Raw genomic sequence first — 8,307 nt, 5'->3', positions numbered from 1 at the left:
CAAAATCATAGCACCAAGTCTATGAGAGTTTATTCTCTTAGCACAATATTACATACGGAACGGACTTAAACAATCTGCATGCTAGCCCAATTCAAATGGTAATCGGTAAAGACATATCAAACCCGTTGATGGCTGAGGGTTTTTCAAAAATCCTATGAGTATTATGCTTATCTATTCTAAACAAAATGGGTAACCATAATAAGGGACAAAAGTCACTGATGCATCATCTTCACCAGTTGGTCTCGTGACTTGAATAGCTGAGCTAACCTCAACTCCAGCCGAAGCTTTGAGGATAATAACTTCAGATGTTTGGCAACTTCAGAGATAGTAGCTACATCAGCACCAACGGCTGAACCTACGATCAAATCTCACACAAAGAGCTTAACCTGGCGAGCGTCCGAAGCATTCTCAGCTCGCTCTTCCTGACACTCCGAAGAGTATACGAGTATAAACTGCATCTCCTTGAACCTCTGACGGATATACGAGATTAAACTAATTCTCGAAACTCTCAGGAGTATACGAGTATAAACTAGTCCTACCCGCTCTAACGCCTTAAGAGCCTAAACTATGTAGACTTCAGCTAACGTATGAGTATAAACTATGTTTACGTCAGTCAACGCATAGCCTTGGGTCAACACCGGTCAACACACTGCGATAAAGGTCAATGCCAATCAACGTGTTGCTATGAAGGTCAACGCCAATCAACGCGTTGCTATGAAGGTCAACGTCGGTCAACGCATTACGATGAAGGTCAACGTCGGTCAACGTGTTGCGATGAAGGTCAACGCATTGTGATGAAGGTCAACAATGGTCAACGCATTGCGATGAAGATCAATGTCGGTCAACACGCTATAATCAAAGTCAACACCGGTCAACGCATAGTCAATGCATCGTTAATTCTCGCTAAAACAAGGCTCAGATCAACTCTGATACAAAGGTAATCCCAGGGAGTTCAATCGTAATTCAGATATGAATCTCCGATGAAGATAGTCAGTTCAACATCGACTCAACGACACGAGCTAAAATTAGAAATCAACATACTAGTTTTAGTTCGAGACTTCGACAACAGTCAGACGATAAACGCAGCGTCAGAAGAATTTTAGTTATTCGATAAAATACTGAATAGACTGAGAATTGAAGAATTCAAGAACTGAAGCTAATTATAGGTCCTTTTATACTGACTGATGGTTAGGCCTATCACATCTAAAGTATTTCAGGCTCTTCTATAAAAGAAACGAAACTGAAACACTTTGGAAGGGGTATCTGTATGCATCAAAAATTACCTATAGGTTCTCGCACACAGCTCGAGACAGTTATAACTGATCCAAAGCCTCCCCAACTGATTTAAAGTTATCTTGGAATGTGGTTAAGCAGTTATAACTGAGAATGAGATTAAATCGGTCGTTCTTATCTGAAAATCAAGCTTCTAAAGCCTATAAATATGGCCCTAGAGCCTTCATTTATAGAGATACGGAATTCTCGAGTCTCGGGGAAGCCCTATCAAAATTGAAGAGTGAGGAACACAAATTTCAAAAAGGAGGAAGAGATCTTGGCGAGTTCTTCAACACAAAGAGGATAAGAGTTCGAGAGATCTGCATCTCGTTCATCCGTTTTTCTTGAGATCGCAAATTGTTGTGATTCTCGAGAAGAGTGATTATCTCGCTATTGCCGAGATAGTCACTATAATTTTTTGTCTCCTTTGTGAGACAATAAAATCTTTATTCGGATCTGATCAGTTAGTGGTCCACGGATAAATCTTGGTACCGGTAAAGATCCTGCACAAGCAGAAGATCGATAAATGATCTCTCTGTGTGTGCTCTCAGGAAAGTTGTATTCTTTTTTATTTTCCTTGTGTAAGGAGACTTATAAAAAGTCTTTCTTTTTTTTGAACTTATTGTAACGAATAAAGTTGTAATGAGTCCAACAATAAAGAAATCAACTTTCGACACGAACAGTCTCCAGCGGAGTCGCCATCTTTTGTTCATGGGAAAATTTAAAAAAAAAATGAGAATAAAATTTGTATTATTCTCTCTAACAGGCTTAGAAAAAGAATAAGTTACAATTCCATCAATGCAATCTCTCTTTAACAAATCAGAAAAAGAGATTACAATCTTCTTGTATCAGATTCCCGATTTAAAAAAGAGAGAAAGATCGACGAAGATCCTTCCCTTTGTTTAAAACTGGGTTCTTCTTGGTATCGATGGAATGCCTTCCTCGATGTTCGTGTCGAGATTACTTTCCGTTGACGATCCGAATACTTCACCTCGTGGAACGTTGTCTTTTCCTCTTGACTCAAAGTCTTGGACGAACTTGCGTGGCAAGTTTGAAAATATTAACGAGTTAGGGAACTCTGAGCGAGTTATAACTCTATGGTAGAGTTAATTGATTTAATCAAAAATTGGTTTGTAAGCCAAGGTTTATGAAAGCTCTAAGAATAAATTTAAGGGTTTGAAGATTGTTAAAATTCTTCTTCTGCCAAGAAGCCTTGTGCCGATCTCTAAAAGATTGATTTCGAACTCAGTTGAGTTTGCTGATATTTATAGAGGATTAAGGGGTGTAAGCTACCCTCTTAATCCGCTCTTTAATGGGGGCTCAATTGCCCCATTAATTGGGTGTAACAACCCCCCTTAAACCACTCCCCAAATCATGGGTGAAAAACGGTTTTTGTAACCGTTTGAATCACGTTTGAATGAATCAAATGCAGGTCATGCGTTGCTGGGTGTGAATTATACGCTCGAACATAGCGTTTGAAAGCTGCATTAGCAGTGTTTGGAAGCTACGTTAGTAGCGTTTGGAAGCTAGCATAACGCAACTGTATTTGAGCTGCGTTAGCAGCTGGATAACGCGGCTGGATTTGATCTGTGTTAGCAGCTGGATTTGAGTTGCATTGGTAGTTGGTTGCGTAGTGGTTGTGTTGCTTTGACTCTAGAACGCGGCCACTTGCATTTCATTTCTGGGATGCAGAGAAGAGTTCTGCATCTTGGACTGAAGAGATTATTGACTTGTAATCTCTTCTATCAGAGCGGTACAAATGTCGTCATTTTGTAATCTTTGTTTTAGCTCCTTAAAATGTGAGAGTCGTCATATTATAACTCTCGCTGTTGATTATGAAGACTGTTGAGTCAGATATTTCATCGGTTATCGTGAAAGTCGTCGAATTGTAACCTTTCTTGATCTGCGTGAAAATCTTCCAATTGTAGCCTTCATTTGTTGATGTGAAAATTATTTGATTGTAACCTTCATTGTCGAGTTGTTGATGTGGAAGTTGTCAGATTGTAACTTCTATTATTTATGTTTGATGGGGATTAGCTATCTGTAATAATTTTTAGACAGCCTACATCCACCACATGCATGTTTAAGGAATTATCCATCTACACCAAAAATTCTTCTACATTCGTTAGCAAATCCTATTTTCATGATGTCAAAAGATACATAGAACCTCAGAATTATTGCTGGTTGATCCTCAACTACATATATAACTTTCAAAACACATGTGGTGTTCTTAATGGACCTACACAACTCAGTCATGTATGGTTTCAACAAACCATATTGCTTCTTTATTAAACCTTCCACGACATTTAAGGCCTTGTCTTTGGCTCTTTGACATTTTCTTAAAGACACGTTTATTTCATAATTGGTATACATGTCATCTTTCACATCTCTTGGCTTGTACTTTGGATCTCTTAATATCTTATCAAGATACTCATTGGCTAACCACACCTCTATAATTAACCTGTTATTGAAAGTTCTACTACATATGTATTGAGGATGTATGTTTTTTATTTTCCAAGAATCATCATCATCCCTACTTGGACCTGCTTTAAATTACCAATGACACGTTGAACACGAGACATTGATTTGTTTCTTATCGTTTCCCCCATAAACTAAGCCATAATGTCTTTGAATGGAGTAATTTAGAACAACCTCTTTAAGAATCTCCCTAGAAGTAAACTTCAGTCCTCCCTCAAAATAAACTGCCCCCATGTCATTAACATCCTTGAAAATTTTATAATTTACCTTCTCCATCCATTTTCTTTTCTGTTTTGGAATATGTCCTTCATCAGAATGATATCCCCTCTCATAAGATGTCCAAGCTGGTGGCCATTTATTTTTCAGTGGAATAATTACTTTGCCTTTGGGTCCCCTAAAGTTTAGTCTCTTGTCTCTTCTATGTGGTGAAGTAACATTAGGAGTAGCAAAAGCTTCATTAGGTTGGGGTTCAGTTTCATGCACAACATTAGGTTGGGGTTCAGTAGGGAGTGAAGGAGCATTGGTTGTGTCATTTGTATATATACTTGTAGAGTGTATTTCATAATTTAAGTGAGGATCATTATCATTATTTGATAACTTTGCACCAGAACTAACTGCAATTTTACCCTTAACTGCATTCAAAAGTTCTTTATCTCTATGTCTTATTTCATGTAAATCATCATTTTCACTATTCAAAGCCTCTTGTGCTTCTTCATCCATGGCTGCAACTGAGTTGTCACTAACATTTCCATCCTCTTCACCCACCTTTCCTTGTGTAGCTTCATTGTCATTAGTTTTTGTCATGACGCTAAAATAAAGTTGAGTAATTGATGCAGTACTATTTATTCTTTCATTCATCTCCCCTTGGGCTATGAACTCATCAACCAATCCCAAACCATCAAACTCATCATCATCCACAAGCTCAGTTGGATTCATTTCATATGTTTCATCCTCAACAGAGTCATCATTGTCATTAGATGATGCAAGTTTGTTATCATTATGTGGGCTAGAAGAGAGGTTTTCATTGATAGGACTACGTGGCTTATTATTTCTTCGAGTGCTCAGTGGATTTTCATGTAAAGGACTAGGAGATTGAATTGTTGTTTGACATTTTACTAGGCTAGAAATTATATTAGGATTTTCTAGAATAGGATTTTGTGGATTAGGAATTCTCCTCTTGGGTGTTAATTTTTTCTTACTAGCAACTTTCTTATACTTTTTGGGAGTGCTACGAATTGGATTAGGAAATTTCACTCCTCTCTCCTTTACCCTCCATTGAATTGTCCACATACATTGGTATGTCAACATGGCGATCAGAAAATATCTCAACCACTCTGTCTTTACGAGCTTTTCTAAGCATTTCAACCAATTCAAATCCAGACCTTAATTTTATTAAACCCCTTATTCCTGGTAAGGAATAATACATGAAAAGCATATTGGAATAGCCATAACTTTTCACACATTTTCTAAGTAGAGGTAAAGTAATTGCATTTTCATCAATGATTTGCACAGTAAACCTCCTCCAATATATTCAACTGAACCCCCATCACTAAATAATAGCTGACCCCCATGTCTAAACTTGAAAATAATAGTCTCATCCATCTGCGTAAATTAAAACGAAGATTTCAAATACGTGCAATTTTTAACACCCATGCCAAACTCAAGCAAACACTATCCCCAAATTCAGTAAAAATCATAATTTTCATAAATATTGCATGCAACTAAATTTTCAATAGATTAAACCCTAATTTCCAATTTAGTTTCTTCATTACCCATCAAATTCATAATAAAACCAAACTAAACTCTAAATTTGAGAATTTTTACTAACCTTTGAAGATCAAAAGAAGAAATAAACCTTCAAGTCTCAACCCTCCTACACGAAAAGATTTGAGCCCTCAGCAAATCTTTGCTACAAATTTGGTTCATCTCTTTCCTTCGATTTTTCTTTCTCAGTGTTGATTGAGCACAGTTACGGTTTAGGTTTGGGAATTGATTCCCTCCTCTCTTCCTCCTTCTAGTCTCTGTTTTTTTCCCTCTTTGCCCTAATAGTATTTAAACCCGTGCAAAGCACGGATCCTAAAAGATTTTCTACAAATATTTAACATGTTATCGAAATAAAGTATTCTTTAGATATGAATTATAATGGTGGAAGTGCACCGAATAATTAATAAACAGTTTGGTTATTATTCGTCTAGATATTCGAGCAAGTTCGATTCGATAACTACTTCATTAACCAAATTTTTAAAGATTAAATAACTACTCAAAACTGGAATTGAAATAGCACGATAAAGGCCAATTTTTCAGCTCATAAATGTGTGAAAATATTTATCTAAATTTAAATATAAAAAGTGAAATAAAGTTACTGATTCATAAATGTGATGAACCGAGTTGACACTCTGATTCGATCCATCCATCATCATCTCTGACGTAATCAATCTACAATCCCTAACCCACGAACAAATAAACCCCATTAAAACTTAGCAACCAAATCTCCATTAAAAAAGCAAAAAAGATTAACTAAATAAAATTTAAACATAAGGGTTGGTAACATGATCAGAAATAGACATTATTAAATGGAAATTAGCATATTCACCATGCTAACAGAAGTAACTAATTAATCCAAAAACCAACAATCTGAGATGCAAAAAATTTAGAACTTTAGATTAAATTCTTCACTGTGATTTATATATCAATCAATTCCTCTAAAAACTACCTAAAAAAACTTTTTATGCAGAAAACCCTAACAAAATGAAATCAGAGACAGTACATGCAATTGCTATTTACTCTTGATCTCAAATTCTCATAAGGCGTTCTAAATTAATCCATCCAATTGCTATTTACTCTTGATCGGAGGGACTAATTTGGAACAACTTAAAAATTGAGAGACCTAATAGCAATTTCAATGATTTGAGGGACTAATTTAAAATAAATCTAATATTTGAAGGATAAGATTGCAGAGTTGGGGAATTAATTCGAAATATGAATGATGTAATGGGCTAAAACAAAATAAAACCATTTAAATTAGGGGCAATTATTGTATGATGGGGATGTGAGTAGGTGAGTTTATCATTCGTCCTAAATAGTATTTAGATGATTCTATCTGGATTCCCTCAATGATCACATTCATTTAATCATAATTATTCATTAATGTGTTCCGTCAACTGTAACAATTTCATGATTCTGTAATGTATGATCGTTCTCATTTTTCACTCAAAGGGGTAAGATAATAAATAATTTGAATAAATGGATTGTTAGATATAACTCATTCATATCTTACAACTCCCAACAACTTATACCCATATCCTACAACTCCAACCCACTTGCAATTATACATATATTAAGTTGTATATATACATGTACACGCTAGTAATCTCAATCTCAACAATAATAATCATAAAGAAGTTGATTTTTCTTTTTTCTAAAACCAATACCAGCGGTCACATGGATTTTCAATGTTTCTTGAAAAAATAATTGAATTTTGAGTAAAGATAATTACTATGGTAAAAATCGTAAAATTATGCCTAAAGTTTTTAAATAATTAGGATACGAATTTTATCAGAGTACTTTCAAGATGCGAGACAACATGAGCCAAACTGAAATTTAATATCCAAATTAATAGTCCTTCTACCCTTTTTGTTAGGCTTAGAAATGCCAGTAAATACGTTGTAATAATATTCGCACTGTGATAATGACACTTGCTTTTGTTGATTTATGTTAATTAGAATATGCAATCAATGGCATATTTTACATATTCAGGCATATATTAAGATATATTTAACTAAATCAAATGTTTAAATATACATAGCATTAAGATATATTTAAATATTAAGAATTTTTATATTTAAGGAAAACTCTAAATATGTAAATGCAAACCCCATTGTCGACATGCATAATAATTGAGAGCTTGATCTTTTAGTCTTACTGAAATTATCAAACATAATTACCTGAAGCAGGAGGAACTGAGCAAGGTTACTCATATCAGCCGAAGCAGAGACATTTTTTTCGTAGCCTCTGCATTCTATTTGCGCCTTCTGAATCCCTAAAATGACGTGAACATTATTTGGGACTTCTAAATACGGACTTCTAAATTTGTAATCCTTTTTGTCTACATAATCAAATAACATTACCTAGATTCTCATTAACCAGTAGGTAAATGAAACTGGTCTAAGATTAGTTGGTTGTGATAATAGATTGCAAAGTCTCAAATAATAAACCTGGTAAAACATTGAAATTCATCAAATAACATTTTCTTCAACTGTTCAATAATTCTTTAATATATTTAGACCATAGATTTAACAAAACCCATTTTAGGATTTTCTTAATCAACCTGAGCATGTCTTGAAGCTCAAAACTTTAAGCAGAAATCATAAGAAGGAAGCTAAACTCCCCTCAAAAATCAAGACTCTTGCTACTCTCATAATTAACACAAAAAGGGGCAAAAATCAACCTTATAGTTCCAGAATTTATTAAGTGAGAATGAGAATACCTGTAGGTTTTTGGCTTAGGAGAAAGAGTGCACCAGACTGCAGAGCAAAAAACCCCAACTGGCCACCAACC

Source organism: Asparagus officinalis, chromosome 1 (assembly GCF_001876935.1).
Source record: "Asparagus officinalis chromosome 1, Aspof.V1, whole genome shotgun sequence".
Taxonomy (NCBI): domain Eukaryota; kingdom Viridiplantae; phylum Streptophyta; class Magnoliopsida; order Asparagales; family Asparagaceae; genus Asparagus; species Asparagus officinalis.
Note: the sequence above shows the minus strand (reverse complement) of the source record.